We start from the raw sequence: 20,785 nt of genomic DNA, 5'->3' as shown, positions 1-20,785 counted from the left end.
TTGAAAACCCAGTTCTGGAAAGCTAAGAGACATGTTCCATAGTTATCTACACGTGGAATGAACAAAGGCTGCCCTTGGAAAAAGGAGTGTGTGGTTCAAGGCAGCAACATGTTGCATAAATCCAAAGTAGCTGAATTTATTTTGCAAAGAAAACCTTCAATCTAGAATTTCACAATTTTCCCAAATTTGACTTGCACTTTAGTACTGGCTGAGTAATGTGATAAGGGAATTATGCAAACTGTGATGCACAAGACACAGGGATCATCTCATCACCTTTCTTACAAAGCAGCCCAAGATTTTTAACTACTGCAGAAGAAGGAACTTCTAAACTCATTTTCAGAGCCAGTGCATCACAATTTTAAGCATTTCTGGGAATTGCTTCTCTTCTTCAAGGTCATCTTATGGTGTAAGGAGCAGTGGCTCCTGAGATGCAGGAACTGAGTGGTCTGCAAAACCAGGCATCTCATCTCCAGCCTGGCAGATCTGGTTTTAAAAGTGCCAATCTAAATGCTGGAGCAGATGTAGAGTGGCTTCTGCAAAACATGACAGGACCCAAAGAGGCTGTCTAGTGTCACAGGAGACTGCAGAGCAGAAAGTTATTTCTGGAACTATTCCTTCTTCTGCAGTATATAATTACTTTTCATTTCTTCAGCTGCTTCCATAAGCAATTCTCACTAGCACGGGGTTTGCTCTGTCAAATAATATACTTCATCTACCTACCTCAGCCCTGTTTTTGTTGGTTTTCAGAGCAGAGAACCGCAGGGGATCTCCTGAGCTAGTGCAAATTCTTCTTATTAGGGAATTCATTTCAGTGATGGTTCAAAAGTGAAGACTACTCAAGATTTGGCATTTGGGGCATTCTTTGACAGCTATAAACTGATGAGCTCAAAGAAAGCACCATCCAGAAAAACAACACAGTAAATATAAAAAAAAAGAAAACAAAACCACGAAAACTCAAACTACAAAACACAAAACTACTGGGTTCTTTTAATCTTTAAAATTATCATATGGACTTCTTCCATGCCCACAAGCAAAATTTAGGAATGCAGTCAAACACATGTGCACAGCTCCCACTGAAGTTTGTAAGGAGTTTCATACACTTAGTGAAGTGTAAATTATTTTCTGGGAGCCTCTTAATGTTTATTTGCATACATGCCAGAATCTACACAACCAGTATGCAGATCTTACACCTTACTTTTCTTCAAGTAAAAGTTGATCTAGAGAATGAAAATGGTGTCAGAAGTTACCAAATGCAGACTTATTTTGCATTCTTGCAACTCAAACATGACTGCTACAAAAACTGAATCATGAACTGATACTTTCATAAATTATGAGATTATTGCCTCTTAGCACTTGAAAAATAAATTAATAAGTAATATTTGAAAATATGTCTATTCTACATTTCCAGTTTTCTTTTGGCTCTTTAAATACATGTTGAGTATTAGTATCATGACAACTCCAGGCATGCTAGGAATCAGTATCATCCAACAGGGTCCTGACAGTTGGTCTTTGGAATATGTCCTTACTGTGGCAATAGTTTAATGATTGCTTAATATATAAAAAAATCTTGCACATTTTATAGTATCATCATGCCATCTAGAGGTGGCATATCACTGAGGCTCCCACTCATCCTTGTGTCCTGAACAACAAAATAGTGAGAGGAATAATGGGATGGAGGCCTTTAAATACAGCCTTTCACCAGGATGCTCCAACAGATCTGGTTGCAATTAGGCCATGGGTTTCAGTACTATTAGTAAAGGACAGGAAATGCTGTTCCACGAGACTCATTAGGAAAAGAAGTTGAGCATTCAAAAATCCATTATTTATTCATTAAAGAAAAAAAAAAAGCAATGGACAATCTGTTGCTTTTCTACCCAGCTCCACTAGAAACTGTGCTCCATCTGGGACTCCATATTCACCTGCCTATGAAGTCCTGCAGAGGAATAAACACTGTAAGGATCAATGCTGTTCAAAGCAGTAAGATGAGTCAAGTCCATTTCAAAAGGGAGATTTTAAAACTAAGAGCCAGCCTTGCTTTCACCACATGCTCCCCATCTGTCTTGACCCCTTGATTTCCCAATACTTCTCCTACTTCCCTGAAATAACAGAGCTCTGAACAGGAATCAAGTACTTCTCACAGATAATTCAGGGTGGAACAAGCCCCAGAAAGTCTCTGGTTCACCTTCCTGCTCAAGGAAGGATAAAGATGAAATCAGGACTTTCTTAGAATATTGTTTAGGAAGGTCTTGAAAACCTGCAAGGGCAGAGATAGCACAACTCACACTGTCCAACTCCTCCACAGCTCCACCGTCCCCATGGAGAACAAGCTTCTCACTGCACCCAGTCTGCAGCACAGCTGTTCAGTTTACAGCATCCCCTACCCTCCCCAGCACACATCCCCATGGTGTGCTCTCATAACCTCCTTTCTGGTCTGGGGGAGGTTGGGCCCTCCTGACATGGTCCTGTCTCCCAACTGAACTAGTGCCAGTCCTTCAGTTTCTCCCCACAGGACAAGTACAGTTCATGTGTGCAAATTCTCTCCTTAATTAAGAGAGCAAAAGTAACAAAGATATGAAAGAGTGACTGACAAGGAGGTTGCAGCTGGAGACTGTCAAGAGATACGTGGTTTTGTTAATGATTCTCAACTTTTACCTTTAGGTGGTTCTTGTCCTGTTTTACAAGAAGAGTAAATTAAATAAGGGTATTGCATAGCAAAACTACCAAGGAAAACAGAAATATCTTTTCCCTGTAGCAAAAATCTATTGCTTGGTTTACTGTGTGCCTCCTATTACATAGAAAACCCATGACTGAATTTGCTTTGCTGTCTGCTGTTACATTCCTACATCTAAAAGAACAGAACAAGCAAACATCAGCATTGAAAAATAATATGAAAAATAAAATCTCAGCTCAGTGCCCTTGCAAAACAGCATCAAAGGCATTCTGGAAACAGTCCTAATCACTAGAAATACATGTCAAAAGTAGTAATTAGTATTGTAATTATCCTACAGCCTTGGCATCTGTCTTACATAAGCATTTAAGCCCCAAGAAAAGAGGTCAGCATGACTTCAGTTGACACAAATACATTAGATGGGAAGAACCAACAAAAACTCAGAAAAAATTTTCAGGCTTACCATTTCTGCTTTCACTTGGACAGTGCTACATGGGGCACTGATGTTTTCACCAAGCTCCCAACAGCATCTGCATGCATTATCCAACAATTCCTCCAATGTAAAATTCATAAGATCTTTTGGAAGCAGGAGTTAGTCCATTGCCAGCCATATCTCTAAACAAAAACCAGTCATTTTCCACTGTGCCTTGTGCTGCATTCAGAGTTCTTGGAGCACTCAGCACCCATCTCCCCTCTCCTGGGAACCAGAGGGGTGCAAGGAGGCCACGCCAGGGAGGCTCTGTGCCCATGCCAGAGTGGACGTCCTGACCAATATGCTGTGGCAGCTGGAAATTGAACTGCTACCTGCAGGTGTGGCTCCACCTCTTTGAGACACGATTGTCTCTCCCAGCAGAGAATTGTGTCAGTGGAAATCAATGGCTGCAGCATTGTGGCTTGCAGCCCACGGGAGTGGGGGGCAAGGACTGTGATTTGGGTTTACCTGAAGCTGCCCTTCCTCAGCCCGTGATTGCCACAGTCTCAGAAGGTGGGGAAGAGTTTGCTTTAGCATCCATATCCCAGTCTGGATTTCCTCCATGGGCATAGGCACTTGTGGTGCTGAGCCAGCCCCAGTTAACTTTGGCTTGTGAGGGTAATTTAAAATCTCCCTTTTTCTGTTTTCTTTCTCTAAAGAGAAAGAACAAGACAAAAGATAAAAACAGCACCAAATCTGATGACACAACAGATCTTCCTTTTTCCAGTCTCTGAAACTTACAGTCTCTCATAACTGCAGAATCAGATGCTTTAGAGAAATAATAGCAATAACAATTTTATCTGAACTCATATAACTAAGTATACTATTCTTATTAATAAATATTTCTAAAAACTCTGTAAATATTGTAGGTTGAGGCTATCTGCTTTAAAAAGTTCAGTCTTTAATCCCTCTGTATTTTTTTTTCAGGTTAATTAATTTGTTTCCTTTAGAGATTATTAGGTGCTCGGCTCTCAGTGTGTAGGTGGAATTTTCTGAAAATTAGGAACAAGACTACTCAGTTTGCCTTGTTTCCTGAAAGTCAGCTGCTTTTTCTGAGGAACACTGAGAAGTCACATGTACTATGACCTCAAAATTGTCAGTAAAACTTGAGGTAGTTTTGTTACATTGATATTATTTACATTTATATTATTTCTGTTTATATATATGAAAGAGATTCTTCATATTCATATGAAACATGATCTATTTATTCTAAAATGATAAATTTAGAATGAATGTCTACTTCTCAAGACAATTCATGGCCCTTTTGCTCCCATAACAATGGAAGCTCATTTAATTTCAGCTTTTATGGGATAGGCAGTTACAGTGCTTGGTTTCCTATTCCATGAGCTAATGCTAAGCTTCTCAGCAAGAGCCTGCCTTGTGAGTTAATCTTGTGCTCATTATCTGCACCAGCAAAAATACACCCTTGTGACTGAAAGAAATGGCACCTTACCAGAAAACAGAAAAGAAAAGCAGCTGCCCACTGTGATGAGAGAAAACAACCTGAGCATGACATTCCTGGAGGATCTCTCCAAACTGATACATAATGACAACCATCATAAAAACAAAGATAATGTCATAAAAAACTAATAGTGAGAGGGTGCAGTAATATTTGAAGTAATAAAACTGGTTTACTGACAAAAGTCTAAATAAAGACTGTACTAACACAATCAGGGAAAGAATTAGTGGGACTGGTTTTCCTTCTAAGCAATCCCACGCTTTTTTGCTATAATGATGAGCAATCAGTTGAAGGGAAAAAACAATTACCCTTGCCCTTATGTGGTGCAGCAAAGGATTTATAAAGAGTAATTTGCATTCAAAAAACAAGGAGGCTAGTGAGAAACCCAGACTGCTTCCACATGCACCACGAAACTCTCTTTCCAGTCAACGTGTAAGTCTTTTATTCTTTGTGATTCATCCTCCTGTGCATGTCATTCACATTAACCATCACCAAAGACAGAGGTCCAATGGAAAAAGAGCCCAGAAACTCCCAGGCTTGTGACCCCTGCTCCCTGCTGCTGTCCTGACCTGAGCTGACCTGCTGCCTTGCACAGGAGAGCCCTGCTGCACCGCACTGATAGCAGGCAAGCTCCTCTGTGTCTCACCAAGCCAAGAGCAAGGTCATTACCGAGGCCTTTGGTGCCTATGAGTTTTGCTGAAGTGGCTGCACGGAAGCTCTGCCCCGCAGCACTGGCACCCCCAGTGCAGGCAGCCCCAGGCGTGTCCAGCCTGTCCCCCCTGCCCTGCCACGCGTCCGGCACCACGTCCACAGAGCTCAGCCTGGAGCTGAACTAAGGACCAGCTCATTACAACGTCATCTGCGGAGACGTCAGCTTTCTCTTTGACTCTTTCCTCACCTTCTGCATGCCACGCTCCTCATCCTCAGCCTTATCACAGGCTCCATCCTGCAGCAAAGGAGAGTTGATAGTGTGTGTGAAGTTAGCCGCTGGCAGCTCTCTCCGGCAGTACTCCGGCAGGAATCAATTTAAATACAGTCTTTGGCTTCTGAATTTATTGCTGATATGGTAGAATGTTAAAGTCCAACTTCTATTCCTGGAGAGGTGTGTTTAAGCTTATCTTTATACTGTCTGTTGAAATATATACAAGAAATACAATCACCAGTGCAAGTAGAGTAGTCTCTGAAAACGTCTTGTACTAACTATGGCATTTTTCTCAAAACACACCTTTACTCCTTTCTCCTGTCTCATCTACACTATAATCCTTTCATCATTGTCTGCAGAATGCTGTCCAGAAGAGTTATATCCATACAAATAACAAAACCTCTTTGCAGAAAGTGATACGAGTGAAACAGTAATAGCGGGAAACCAAAACTAGGGCAAACGTGCCCATGCTCATGCCAGGAGCAGCTGAACTCATTAGTTATTCCCCCTGTAATGTCAGGTCTACCACTCTGTAAAACTGACCCATGGCTGAGACCTAGAAGGAGGGAAAAGCTTTGGGTTATGAGCATCAGATATGAGGTCTGAGTATTTGCAAAGTCAAAAGACAGAACTTTCAGAAAGATACTCCTTATTTCTACAATTGTTTGGTTTTTCCAGACACTTTCATTTTCTCTGTTCTGCCTTGGAAACTTGCCCACACCCATTCCCTGCAAAGAGCAGAGGCTGCCTCTAGTTAGCCAAGCTCTTCTACAAGCAGCACACAGGGCACTGAGCTTCAGATGTGTCCTCTCCTCCTTGCAGTCACCAGCTAGTTACCTCTCTAAAACTGTTCTCTCCTGGATTTCCCTTTCACACTGATCATACTCTTGTGACTTCTTCCTCTTCTGGTCTTCGAGCATAATTCTGAGCACTGATCAGGAGTGCATTTTTATTTTCTCCACAATGGCTTATGGCTTTTCCCTTAAAAGTCCTGCATCTCTTCAAGAACAATTTTTACCTTTTTTTTTCTCTTTTTCCCCCCCACATAAATGCAAGTGAAGGAATTGGAGGAAACTATTCATATCTGTGAGCTTAAGACCAGAATTTAAATCTTTTTAGGAATTTAAGATATTTCAATTACAATTTTGCACCCTGATGCCAATGTTCTTCCCAGGCTTACAGTATAAGTACTGGAGGGTCAGCATTTCAAAGGGAGTAAATCTATTTGTTTTCTCCACAGGAACCTGGAGAATAGAGACAGGATACCAAGATTCAGAGCAAGGGATGATGGCCATCGCTAAGGATTGTGCACTACTTCCTTCTAGAAAAACTAATGAAAGTGTAGGAAAACTAATGAAAGTGTAAGAAAACTAATGAAAGTGATAGCTACATATTATACTGACAGAAAATTTGTCTTGGCCACTGTGAAGGTCTTCCAAGTTGTATGATCAGTGCTGTTTCTGGCTCATATTCCATTAGTGGAGAGTGAAGGACTTCAGAAAAAGCAGAGTTTCACTGCCCCATGAATGGACAAGGGGCATTTGTCTGCAGGAGGAAACCCTGCAGGACTGACCCTGCACATCCACAGTGCTGCAGCCATGCATCTCCTGCTGGGCCACACAGGCACCAGCTCAGCCCCCACAGCACCACAGGAACCTCTTTGGCACCAGCAGCTTCATCCAGGTCCTCCTTGCGGTTCCTGATTTTTAAGGGCTAATTTCCCAATTTTTATCCACTACAAACAACATGCAAAGAACTACTGCGTAGTCAGAAAAGAGGCAGTTCTTAACAGGGAGGGATGAAAATCCTATGTTTTAGTGTGCTAGACTGCTGAAAGAGATATCACATGAGTAGGTGAATTGGCTGGTTTTTCCTTTGATATCACATAAATAATATTAACAAGTAGATTCTTTGTTCATTCCAAAGACATCTTTTATTTCAGATTTACTACAGTGTCAGTACAGAGACAAATTTTGTTATGATGTTCTCCAGCACAAGGTTGAATAATTGAATTGTCAGACAAGCAACTAGTTGAGATCTGTAAAAAATATTTATAGATGTCAAACACAGAAGCATTGTAGAGTTTTCAATACTCATTTGTTTCCTCTTTAAGGCTTTCAGAGCATTCAAATTGAGTCAGACATAATTATTTTAAAGGATGTTTCTAATATGTTATTAAATTATCTCTGCAGAAATTGAGCATTCATCAGTCCAGGCAAGGTTGTCAGCTTTTAGAACCACAGATATTTATGTTTTATGCATTGATATCAATCACAGCAGAGGTATCCACATTTTTCTTCTCAAAAGAAAACAGGTACACACATGCCCTTTATTATTCTCTTCTCTTTTAGAGATTCTTCTCACATACAGGAACTGCTACTTCTGTATCTTAACAACTGATAACTGCTTAAATATTAGAAACCACTCTGGGCTGCCTAGGCTAGAAATAGGAGCCAAACTTCCCTCACATTAGAAAATAAGGTACTGTAGCAGCTTCCTTAAATAGAGAATTGCAAACACAAATCCAAAGCCAGGTGGAGATGGAGATTGAGAAGTTTACAAAGGGATTTGGCAAAGTACTGCTGACTGCAGCAGCGCACAGCAGGACGCAGAGATGCAGGAGATGCTCTCCACTTGTACAGCCATAACGTGCATGGTTCAATATCCTGCTGCAATGTCCTCCGGGCCACCTGCACCCTCGAGGCTGTGCCTCCCCTGCTCGGTGCACAAAGGGTGCTGGTGCGGACGTGCCTCTCTGCAGCAGGCGTGGGGAGAAACAAAGGTGTGGGGACAAATCAAAGGCGTGGGGAGAAATCAAAGGCATGGGGAGAATCAAAGGCGTGGGGACAAATCCAAGGCGCGGTGAGCATCAAAGGCAGCCCCGGCCGGCGGGCCCGGCGCGCATCCAGCTCCGCTCACGGCCCCGGGCCAGCCCTGCTGGCCCTCCCAAACAGCCCTAATTAGTGACAGCACCGCCGATAATCAATAATGACAGCTCTAGTGGCATCCAGTCATAACAGCGCAACAAGCAGAAATCAAATCTTTCCTATTAGCTCAACTAAGCTGTGGGCAATAAGAGTCTCTTAAGCCAGCAGAGTGGCATTTCAAATAGATTACCGAGGCTTTATAAAGTCTTTATTTGATGTGGACTTTATTTTCTGACCTGGAATATTCTCAAATCTTTGTCCCACTTGCAAAAGCAGTGCCAGACCTGCTCCCTATCACCAGTGCTACCTCAGTAGTGAGCAGAAAGCTCAGCAGCAGCATCGAGGACAGCAGGCTGTGGGACCAGAAAAACACAGGAATGAGCACCAGCCTTGGAGTAAGGAGTTCCAGGAGGGATAATGGAATAGTATGAACAAAGAAGAAATCATCTACAATTTAAAAATGGGTGAACAATTGGCCCACCTCCTGAAACAGACTATTTCTTCTGATTGAATTAGTCATTAGGCTTTCTATTGTGCTTTTTCATGCCAAATCTCTGGCTACACATTATACAATAAAACACATTATACAATAAAATATTTTCTATATTGATCACTTTTTTTTCGTAGAAGAGCAGGTTTTATTTCTCATGACTAGATAAGAGATGTGGTTTCACCCCTAGACAGTGAAACTAGAATATCAGCATAATCCCTCTTAATGCTTTTTTTCTACTTGAGTTGTATAATTGTTTCCATAAATATCTGTGAGACTAGGATCCAAGGGAGCTCAACAATGGCTACAATCGATTTCAGTTGTTCACACAGCTGTATGACTTAAGAATACATCCTTTATCCTTATTTGGATTGCTAACAGACTCCCAGAAAAATCCAGTAGGGCTTTATCTGTTGCTGTGAAACTGACTCCTGATTAATATTAACCTGTCAGTTTAAAGCTGGGATAATACAATTACCTAAAGCTAAATCTTACATCCCTACTTACACCCATGAACAGAAAAAAATCCAGAAACCTTTGAGTTCCTCACAGGGGAAAAAAAATCCAACCAGTGTGATTAGTGGATACATAAATTAGTGTTTCCAAATTATACAGCTGAAGTCAATAGGAACTTTTATGGCACCCTCTAGACAACCTGCATCCTTGGCCAAAATTAAAAAAGAAGTACTCGTCCAGCACATTATTAATATTAATATATCAGACCCATGCAATTAAAATTAAAAGACAATTCTTACACCGTAGTTTTTTGAATATTAAAAGGTGCAGATGAAGGGGAAAAGCAATTTTGACTGAGAGATTACTAATTAATGTAATTTTAACAATACTAAGGTATACCAAATTTTTAAGTACTAATGACACTATCACTAAGTCATCTGAACTAACACCAGGAGCCAAAAGGTTTAGCTTTCTATTTGCCATTGAAAATGGCAACATTTTTCATTTAGACTCTTTCTTGATACTGTACATTTTTTGGATTGCACATCTCACAAGGCCCCTTTCTAAGAAAATTAGATCTTGCCACCTGTCATGCCAGAGAGAACCATTAGGCTCCCATACCAGTACAAGGCCAGAGAGAAAGTATCTTGCTAAGTTATACTTAAAAGCCAGTGACTAAGCACCTCCTATAATAAATTGTATAAACGATGCAAATAAAATGTGGCTATTAGAAATTTCTTTAACTATGCAATAGATATAAAGTACTTATTTATGTTATATTTAGCTGTTGGTTTCATTGAGGTCAAGTGTTTGTCACACCTGGAGAGTATTGGCACAAGTGGTTTAGATATTTCCATTGCTCTGAGGTTGTCAGCTTTTGTTCCTGGGAAAAGAACAAGCTCTTACAACAGTGTGCTACACTACTTAGACCATAATAGGCTTCTACATCCCCTTCTTTCAACTGTCTTTTCAGTCTATTCACATGATTTTCAAAGCACTTCAACCTGTTTTGCCGAGTGATCCAGCATTGATGACTCCCTTCCAAAGAGTTTTCCAGCAGTGTTTGATAGCAGAATTTTCTACAACATGAAACCACATATTCAAAGCACAAAACCTCTGTAAGTGAAGAAAATTCTGCTGTAAGATGAATTTTTTTTCTGTTTTTACAGAAAATATCATTTCTGACAATGCTTGGTTTTCCATCTGTAAATCTACAGCAGTGTTACTCATGCCTCTACAAACTCTCAAAACGTTTTTCACTGGGTCTGCAGGACCATGTACCAATTCCATGGACCTTCCACATGGCCTCCTTCGTATTTATATTTGCATTTTTGTTATGCTTTCTTTTGAAGACTCTGTTGTTGGTACTTCAGTGGCACTGCCATCTCACACACCTACAGTTCCACTGCTGGCCTGTATTTCCATATTTGCTTTTAACCTGTTCACAGCAGAGCATTGCTTCTGAGGAGAGTGATACAATCAATCTGGCAGGCATTCTCCCAGCTTGTAGTGTAATCTGTATGTGTAGTCCCACTCCAGTTGAGTACATTTTATGACCAATGTGCAAGATTTTTAGCTAGATTATGAAGATTCTTGTTCTGTGATCACTAGCCACATATAGCTAAATCATAAAATCACAAAATGGACTTCAGACACCATTGTTATAATAAAACAACCAACATGCTCTTTTATGCACCAGTTGCAATTATTCAGATACACACTTCTCAGTTTATAATGGATCATTGCAAAATTAATTATTTAATAATACATAACAAGATGGGGTTTTTCATCTTCAGTTCAATCACTGTCACTTAAAAGGAATGTCTCTACCGTGTCCTACATCTGAGCACACTTCAAATGAATATTTTTTTGCGATGATCAATGTTAACAACTTTCTGTGATGAGCACACATCCAACAACCATCTCCCTGCTGAACTTTTGCTCCTGTAACTGGATAATTCCTGCTTAGGTTATTTAACTTTCCACTCTTGTTTTTCCCAATTACTGCTAAAACAGGCAGGAAAAAATCTTCAGGATAAAAGATCTTTCAACATTATTTCTTAGTGGTATTTGTGAAACAACTCCACATGAAACAATTTTATATCAACATGACATTTGTGGGCATCAGTTAAGTGTACACCTGATCATAGGACTAAAATGTAACAATGAATCAGATTTCTCTGAAAGCTATTATAAATTTAATTTCAAACAATCACACATTTGTCAGTATAGCATATAAATAACACTCTACCAGACAAAACCAGTAATTTTTTTGTGGCAATCAGAATGTTACAAGTTAAGAGACCACATGGCACATAAAGTATTGGAATACCAAGCCCTTTGTGGTTTTTTAAAGAAGCATTTACTTTTAAACAATCATTTAATTCCTTTTCCTCTGGTTATTTTAAAGCCTTGGATTTTATTAAAAAAGCTTGCTTTAGATGAGAAACAGAATGTAGAAATCTACATGGGAACTGCATATTCTGCTATTTAAACCAAAAAGATATATTGAATATATGCAGTTCTGGCAATTCAAGATGGAATTTAAGAAACCGTTTAAATTTAACCTCTCCTCTTGATGTGAGATTACATTAACCATCAAGGTAGAAGCAATTGAGCATTTAATTATTTTCTTCTGTCTTAGAGAGGGTTTGAGAATTATTCCCAATGCCAAACAGAAATAAATCCTGTAAACTGGCTATAATAAATTAATGGGAGTCTCTGCAATGTTGAGCTGGGACAGTTACTTTCCTTACTGGCAGATGCTTTATGATTTGTGTCATTTATTACAGCGGAGTTTTACTGTGAGGTGCTCTTGCATGCTGCAGAATAGGCCACAATATGTATCTGGAGAGAAGAAACCCACATGAGGATTCCCTGACAGAGCTCTTAGCTCACAGCTCTGCAGCAAAGAGCAGGGTTTTCACTCCCATGAGGAAAATTTGGAAGTCTGCTTCCCCGTGCAACACACATCCTGACAACCAGGAGATGCACAAATGTACATCCATAAAACACCTCTGTCTGCCTGCCCCTGCTCTCACGCAAACTCTGAAAGGGAAGCTGAATTTAAGACAGCACAAACCCTGGGAAGGAACATGATTTTTTTGGAAATAGTTAAAAAAGCACCACCAATAAACTAACTCTGCTTCATTTTATGTTTGATTCAAGCAACACTGCTGGGCAGGAGCCAGTGAAAGTCAGTTTTGAAAGAAAATAATTGTTTGTGGTCTACCAGAAAGTGTTCCTTCTCCCCCATCTGGAACTTGACCTTCTCCCTCCCAGGGCAGGCACTGGACCAGCCTGAGCCAAACTGGAAAACAAAGCTCCAGCCTGGAGGGAGTTCTGTCCCATAAGGCAGGTGGTTTGGAATCCCCCTTTTGCACTCCTTTCCATGACATCTGCATTCACTTTCACTGTGTGTCAGTCAGACCAGGCTCCTCAGCTGAGATAAGCTGCAGATATCAGTAGCACTTAGGCAAGAAAATGAAGCTACTTTGAAGGAAGCACTTTTTATTTTCTTTCCACATAGTAGATTTTACACTGAATGGGGCTTGATTGCCTGGAGTTTGCTTTATATTGAGGAACCAGAGCTCTCAGCTGTCAAACAACCCAAACTAATGTGGAACATCGGAACCCATCTCCTCCAGAGTCTTCTCTTTGGGTCTCACCACGTAAGGCTGATGAGCCCCATGGCCAAGACTCGTTTGCCTGCTTCCACGGGGCAGAGCAGCACAACCTGGAAAGCAGGGCATTGCCATTGTGAGTGGGAGCCCAAAAACTTTATGCTACATCTCCAAAGACTGGGAGCTGGGACACCCCAGGATGACTTTATATTATCCTGGACTGCCTTTTCCTTAATCTTTATCTAGGTGAGTGCTATCAAAAATTACTTACCTGCTAGGTGAATATTACCTAATTTAAGTTTTTGCTTAGTTTTGTAGGTGTGTGTACTTTAATGCCTGTTTTTATGAGACTTTTGCTATTTCTGTATGTACTAGCAGAGGAGCTGCTTTGCATAGAGGCAGTTGTGATCTGAAATAAAACTGGGGTAGAGGATTATACAAGTAACGGATTATAGGAGGAGTTCTCAGAGTCTGGAGATGGGATGAAGCCAGACCCTCCTTGGCTATAAAAAAATTAATACTGATCAATTACTGGTCATTAAGCTGTTGGGAGGACGGCAAAACTGGCTTTAGAGATAACAAAGGGAGCAAAGAACAAATATTCAATGCAGGTAATTAAAACCTACTATATATAGTATATTTAGATACAAAGAGGAATTGCAGACCAATGAGGAGATAGTAACGTGCAGTACGTGCTAAGAACCATATAAAAGCAGCCCCACACTGATCCTACAGTAAAGAGGAAATCCTCAGCAGCATCACACTTCTCCCAGTGAAGAACCCAGGACACTGAGAACTCGCCAGAACCCTCTCCCTTGCTTCTTGAGGACCAACAGAAGGGTGAGCATAATTCTGCAGAAAGGGGTGGAGATGAGGAAATTGGTGGGTACCAGCATCGATTGCACCACGACCAGGAGTGAGCTAAAATAATTGGAAAATTTGAAGAGCTAGTTTTTACAAAATGGAACTAATAAGAATGCTTTGATTAGACTGCTAATACCTTAATACTTGTATTGATATGAAAGGTTTTATTTTTCAGCTCATATAAAATATGGAGTGTGGGGTTTTTCTTGTGTATTTGGTACTTATACTGCTCAGTTGTAATTGAAGATGCAACACAAAAATAGATTAAGAAAGTTGTTCTTCCCCAGATCATAAGGTCGACATGATGCCAAAAAATACCAAGTACATGAAACAAAAGTTAAAGTACAAGTTAGTACTAAACCAAGATTATTATCTACAGACAAAGATGTCAGAGAGACAGTTCAATTGTGCCTATTGCTTGAAAGAATAAATAAAGCCTCCTTGGTTTAGAGAAGGTGAACACTTTTTATTCTGACAGCGCTGCTTTCCCATTAGTAGCTTCCCATAGCATTACCATCAGATTGTTGACAGAAATGTGGTTTTGTAAGTATTAATTTCTAGAGGGGGTGGCTCTGACCCTTAGGCCATAATTTTTGTCACAATAGAAGCAGCTTTTCACATTGTTAAAATTAGTCTTTCAGTTGACTTTGCCAGCAGAAATATGACAAACGTTCTGAAAATTCTTATTAAGCAAATTTCATGGAGATATTTATTCTAACTTCCTGACATTCTTTAAAAAATTCAAAATACAGACTACTTGTCTGAGGTATATGCACACATTTAAATAACTTCTTACAGAAATAAAAGGATGTAGATGAGAATGGCCAAGATGAAAATAGCTTTACTGCAATACATGCTGGTGTTTCCAGTCCCATTATTAACATCAAACACAATATACCTGAACCTTCTGACTGTCAATGTTTAGATTTTTCTAAATAACAAAGTGGACTGGGGGAATGGAGGACAGAAATTTTCCTCTGTTCATGTAAGTCTCTCATATACAGGGCTGCTGCCAGCATATTTTTCTCTCCATATTCACCTGTCTGTGAAATGCTTCTTGTGAAACCTGAAAGTCTGCATCCTTACTTGTTCTGGGAGACCTCTCATTCCTACTCATTGAGTTAGGTGTAAACACCACCTTCACAAAAATTGATCTTAATGTGGCTGGGACACTGTCTGACAAAGAAACCAGGAAGATCACTGGTAGTAATAAGAGCACTTTAAAGGGAGTTGAAAATACAGGGAATGGAAAAGAGGAGCAGAGAGTGAACAGTCAGTGCTGCTGGGTCAGTGAGAGGAAACTGTGAGGGGAAGAGACTCTGAGGATAGAACATTTGTCATGCCATGATCAAAAGCAAGACATTTTGGAAGAATTACTTCATTTAATAACAGCTCACTATCATTTCTGAAGAACTGAAACTCAGTTTCCAGTGAAACTCGTCTTACTCAGTGTAACCAGCACCTTGTTTTGTTCAAACAACTTCCTTTTGTTCAAATAACTTTGTTCAAATAACTTCCTCTTCTGTCTTCTGTTTGGTGGCCAAGCAAGTAATGTCATAAGCCCTCAAAATCCCCAACTAAAACTAGTGAGGACTCTGAGGGACCTGGTAGCACTACAGAGACTCAAGTCCTCTATGTCATTGTCAGGCTGGCACCAGATATAGTTTACTTGCTTAAGTAGCCTATTCATCTTCATGTCCCCTCCTTATTGCTTCCTTTCATAATGCAGTACAAATTCTTTTTCTCTGATTAATTATAATACCATAAATGTATCACTGAAAAAGAAGTTCTACCTTTCTAAAGGCAGTATAGCTATAAAAATATCAAAACTATTTCTCCTTGACTAATTGTTAACTTTTATTTCTGCCTGTGTCATTTGGTTATTGCTTACATGATAATGAGGTCCCCATTTTTAAAAGGAGATCAAAAAAAGGAGGGAAACAAAAATAGATTCCGTATGTCTAAATAGCCTAGAAGAAAAAAGTTTTTCAAGCTCTTCCTGTGCTGGATGACACAAAGGAATATATATTAAGAAGTCTGTCTGGAAAATTTATTTTTACAAAGTGTCCGGAAGGATTAAAGCAAGACCATGCACATGCAGTCAGACTTGGTCAGATGGGGGACTTATGCCTGCAGAGCTCTGAGGAAGACATTTAAACTAGTATGGTGGTGTTTACTGGAGCAAGCCAAGAGCATGGACATGAAAGGTAGTATGGCTAAAATGATGTGGAGTAATTTGTTCAGCTCCTGTGACTCAGCCATATATTTGAGCATTTTGGCAGTAGGGGTGATTTTGTCAGCTATGGAACTCAGTAAAAAGTCTGGCTATGCCAGTAGTGTGTCTTGCTTGCAACTAATTTTTTAATTAGCTATACAGTAGTTATAAAGGCATTGCATAAATAGGATACAATGATCTGCTTTGGTTATGGGCAGAAGTTCTACAGCCTATTTTCTCTCTCACATGCAGTTCTAAATTTCAGAATATTGTTGCATCCCAGTGGTGGGAAAACCATACAGTTTTGGGGGGGGAGTGGTTAAGGGAAATTTTTAAAATAGTTTCAGTTGGAAAATCTACAAAGTTTTTCAGGCATTTAAATATCCAAAAGAGATATTTGTTGTTCCAGACTACATCAAATATCCCTTGTTAACCTCCTCTGAATATAACAGTTCAGCTTCATGAAGCAATTTCATATAGAAGTATGAAGCAGGAAGAATCATCATCCCTGACTTCTGGATATTTGTAAATTCTATTAAGAAAAATCACTAGATGTACTGGAATGACTTAGTGGACATGCATGGTTTGTAGACCATAAAGATCTTTTCAAAACAGCCTAGGCAGATTTCAGCTCAAAGGCATTACAGTCTGTAAATAAAAATTTCTTGAATTCACCTTTTCTTCCTAGCCTCATTTTGAAATAGTATTGGGCATTAACACACAGCCTAAAATACAGCACCCATTCCCATGAGCTTCCAGCTATGGTGTTCCCAGTTGTTGAGAACACTCCACAGAACTAAAGCACTCCCAGTATGACACCATTACTTTTGTGTAGTGTTCATGCCTCCCCCACAGCCTAAGGAAAAATACACCTTTCCAAGTCCAGAATGGATCAGTCAGATCATAATCTAGGCTTTGCTTTGGGCCATTGACTGAAATATTTCAGTGTGCTCCACTTTATGCTTTTCTTTAACTGTACGCAAATGTTCTTTCCAGAATACTTGTAACAAGCATTTTGCCTTCCATCTCACACAAAATCACAGTATGGTTTATCTGTGAAACAGTAAGAAGTTAAAATCCTGCATATTTCTCTACATCAGACAGTAAGTATCTTAGGGGACATTTTGGCCTCCTGGTAGGCACTGTCATCAGCAGAGTATGCTCCCAGAAACTAAGTGAACAACAGCGTCACATTCTTTGCTGTTTTCTAAGGAAAGACTGTTTGGAAATGAAGCAACAAGCTTGAATTCAGCAGGAATCCAAAGCAGCCCCTACAAATGCATGCACAACAGCTCTCTCTGGTCACAGCATAACTTTATCTGCTGAAACAGCAAGGAATGCTGATACTGAATGGTTATTATCATCTCAGAAATGAAAGTGTCACTCTGTGAATAGGTGATAAACACCAGCTGAACAAAATTACCTTTATTTAGCATAAAAAACCTGTGATATTTTAGCTGCATGTGTCTTCAGTGCCTTTAATCCCCACTTAAAATCAAATGGCAGGTAGCCAAAAAAACCAGAAAATAACACTAAGAATGTAAAAGCTTAGAGTTACATTTTCCCATCTCCTACTGACAGTATTATAAGAGGTCCCTCCAGGTTCTTTACTGATCTTCACATGTGTGTTGAAAACTAATGAGACACAATAAAAACCTGAGACATCTCACACATATTTGAGTGTAGTTCCTTTGAAAATATTAACTTTAGAGGCAGGATTCTAAGCTAGGATTTGGCTTCAGCCAAGATGAGACCAACTTATGGAAAGATGCTTTAGCCATTATTGACTATCAGCCTCCCATGGGTCAGTCTCAACTAACAAAAAAAAATTATACTGCTTTTCATGTCCTTCACTTCTCAAACACTTTCTTAGAAGATTATCAAAATGAAGCATGGACAGGCTGGATGAGGTTAATGATTAATATAGAAAGAATGAAGTCAGAATTTACTGTCTCCTCCAAAAACTCACCTATTCTCTAACTTTGGTCACACAGCAGCTCATCTCTGTATGTTTGGTTTTGGCTTGTGTTTTCACTTGCTGAGTACCTTAAAAAATTCTGTTTCTCTTGGTCTGCAACTTCAAGTGACCTGTGTTGCTCACTTACTTGCATACCCAGTGCTTCCCTCATAGGCTTCATGGATAAAGTACTGCACAAGAAAGAAATCTTAAGCTGTCAAGAATTCTAGAGTTATGTTCAGAAATGATCTGGATGTTCCCACCCAGTCAAAATTGACAGCAAACATTTACTGTCAACAGCTTCAGTTTGAGCACAAGGATGCAAGTGAACCATCACATGAAACAGTTCAAGTCAAATAAAGTTCAAGAAAGAAAGTTTGTTGACTTTATTTGAAAGGCAAATAGGATCCAATTGATTTTCTAACCACCTTTTTTTTTAATCAAGTTCCACTGAAATTACTCTGAACTGTTTCCAATCAGACAATGCCATTGTATGGGAAATCCATGAGTTTAAAAGTGACACCTATATCTGTGATTTTGTAAAGGGTGATTTTTTTTTCCTGTGTCTGGGAAAGCTGATGTCAAGTCAGCTACCCCTAAACACTGAGGAATCAGTACTTCACTCTCAAGAAACAAAGCTTTGTGCAGCTTAAATGCCATGATAGGGACAAAGAATACAGTACAAAGCCTATGTTTAAACCAGGCTAGTGTGTACCCTGTTTTCAAAGAGAAATCCATTTACTCTGGCATGTCTGAGATTTGGGTTAACTAGTGTGCTTGGTGGTTTTCACCATCTCTAATGCATAAATCTTCAAAGACATGCTGACTTCCATCCTGAATACCTGTGTAATCTTGGACCTCAGAAAAAAACCCCAGAAAAATGATGTTCCTCTCTCTGTAAAGGCTGCACATAGCAAAGGCAGGCTTTACAGAGCTATTGCCAGAATTTTTTTTCACATGCTAAAACTTTAATGTATATTCCCAAGGCTTTACCTTCCCTGCCAAGGAAAACATAAAACCAAGTGTATTTCAAACAGGGGTAGAACAGAGGGATACAAATGTTTATCAGAAGCCTTGAGGCTGCATTTATCAGTGAATTTCCACCAGCCTTTGGGGTGCCCTGTGGTGTCCCTGTGGACACGCTGGCTCCCCTAGGGCACCAGGACTGCTTCTCTCAGGGGCTCCATCCCAGCTGGATGTCCTGGGTGTCCCTGGCCCCAGGGTGAGTTTGCTGTCTGATGGAGATTCCACAGCACAAAGTGACAGGCTTTGTGCCTCTTTTTCCCTTCTGGGCTTTTTTAGAAGGTTGTCATCTCTTCTTGCACTGTAACTATGAGCCTGGGGAAACAACCTCCTACAAACAACATGCAGCTTTGTAACACCATTGCTCTTTTTTCCTTTCCCCTAAAGAAAAAAAGAAGCACAGACAAGTGATGATAGGAAACAACAAATTTTAAAAAAAAATTTAAAAATTTAAAAACTGACAAAGGAAGGGTGAAGTGCGAGAGATGGACACAGAGCAGAGCACACCCCTCCCATGTCCCTGGCCTTTTCCTTATGCATTTGAATCTTGAAATTTTTGGCACGTATGCTTTGGAAGATCTTCCCCAGTAGCGCTTTCAAGTTTACCACTCCCATGTTATTAGGCTAAAATCAATCTTGCATTCAATGATATGAGCTATTTTCTGAAGCATCTCAGCCTCAGTAACTATTGTTGTAATAAGAGCGATGAGTAAATATCTCTCTGGACTTGGTTCCATTGTCAAATGCTCTAGAAATCCAGCTTGCAATCTCAAGAATATATTGAACCTTCAAGTCACACTCCATAACTGAAAAATAATGAAAAATGGCCATTGGCCAGGCTTTGTTTGGTAATTCTTTATGATTTATAATCAGTTTCAAACGGCATGGCCTTCAGTAAATAAAAATGTATGGGTTTGTTTATTTCCATGACTAAGATTAAATCTTTCTTCCCCTTATGAGTATACCAAGGTTTTGCTAATTCATAAACTACTGCAGTCTCTTTTTTTTTTTTATTTTTCCACATTGTTTAAAATTACCTCATCAGTATTTGCCCTGAAATCCTCCATGGAAAATTTACTTTAAACTCTGAAATGTCTAATTAATTCCTCCTATTTTTCATTTTCTTCAATAATTATATGTGAGATGATCATGACAGTGCTCTCAAGAAATTATGGTACGTACGTATTTCTCTTTATAATTCAGCACCCAAATACTTTTGGAGAACTCAAATTGTTGAATATTTTCTGGTGATTTACTTTGGTTTGTGCCAATGTTTTTCAAGTATGTTATTATTTCTGTTACATGGTATTTACATTGTTGTTTGTCCACCTTCAGCTCAGAAGCACAGTTTCTTTCCATGTCTACCCTGAGGCAGTATTTTTTCATCAAATCTAAATGTCATCTGTATAAATCTTACTAACCTGAAAGGTTGGCAAAATTCATCACAATTTACCTCAGGTGCTAAATGCAGCCTAAATACATATCTGAGAAAAGAGTGCAGCTCACAAAGGTTTCAAAAATTTTTTAAAAAACCTCTTTTATTTTTGCTAATATGAACAGCCACCAGAACCTCTGTCACAGATCTCTTTTTTTTCCTTCAGGCCCATCAATGGATGAACAAGGAGTTTCATTTATCTTTCCTATATTACAAGAATTATTTTGTCTGTTCTTCCAGTTGTTCCAGAGCAATGAGCATATTCAGGTGCTCT

The sequence above is a fragment of the Zonotrichia albicollis genome, chromosome 1, assembly GCF_047830755.1.
Source record: "Zonotrichia albicollis isolate bZonAlb1 chromosome 1, bZonAlb1.hap1, whole genome shotgun sequence".
Classification (NCBI taxonomy): Eukaryota; Metazoa; Chordata; class Aves; order Passeriformes; family Passerellidae; genus Zonotrichia; species Zonotrichia albicollis.
The sequence above is the reverse complement of the archived record's forward strand: the minus strand, read 5'-3'. Positions refer to the sequence as shown.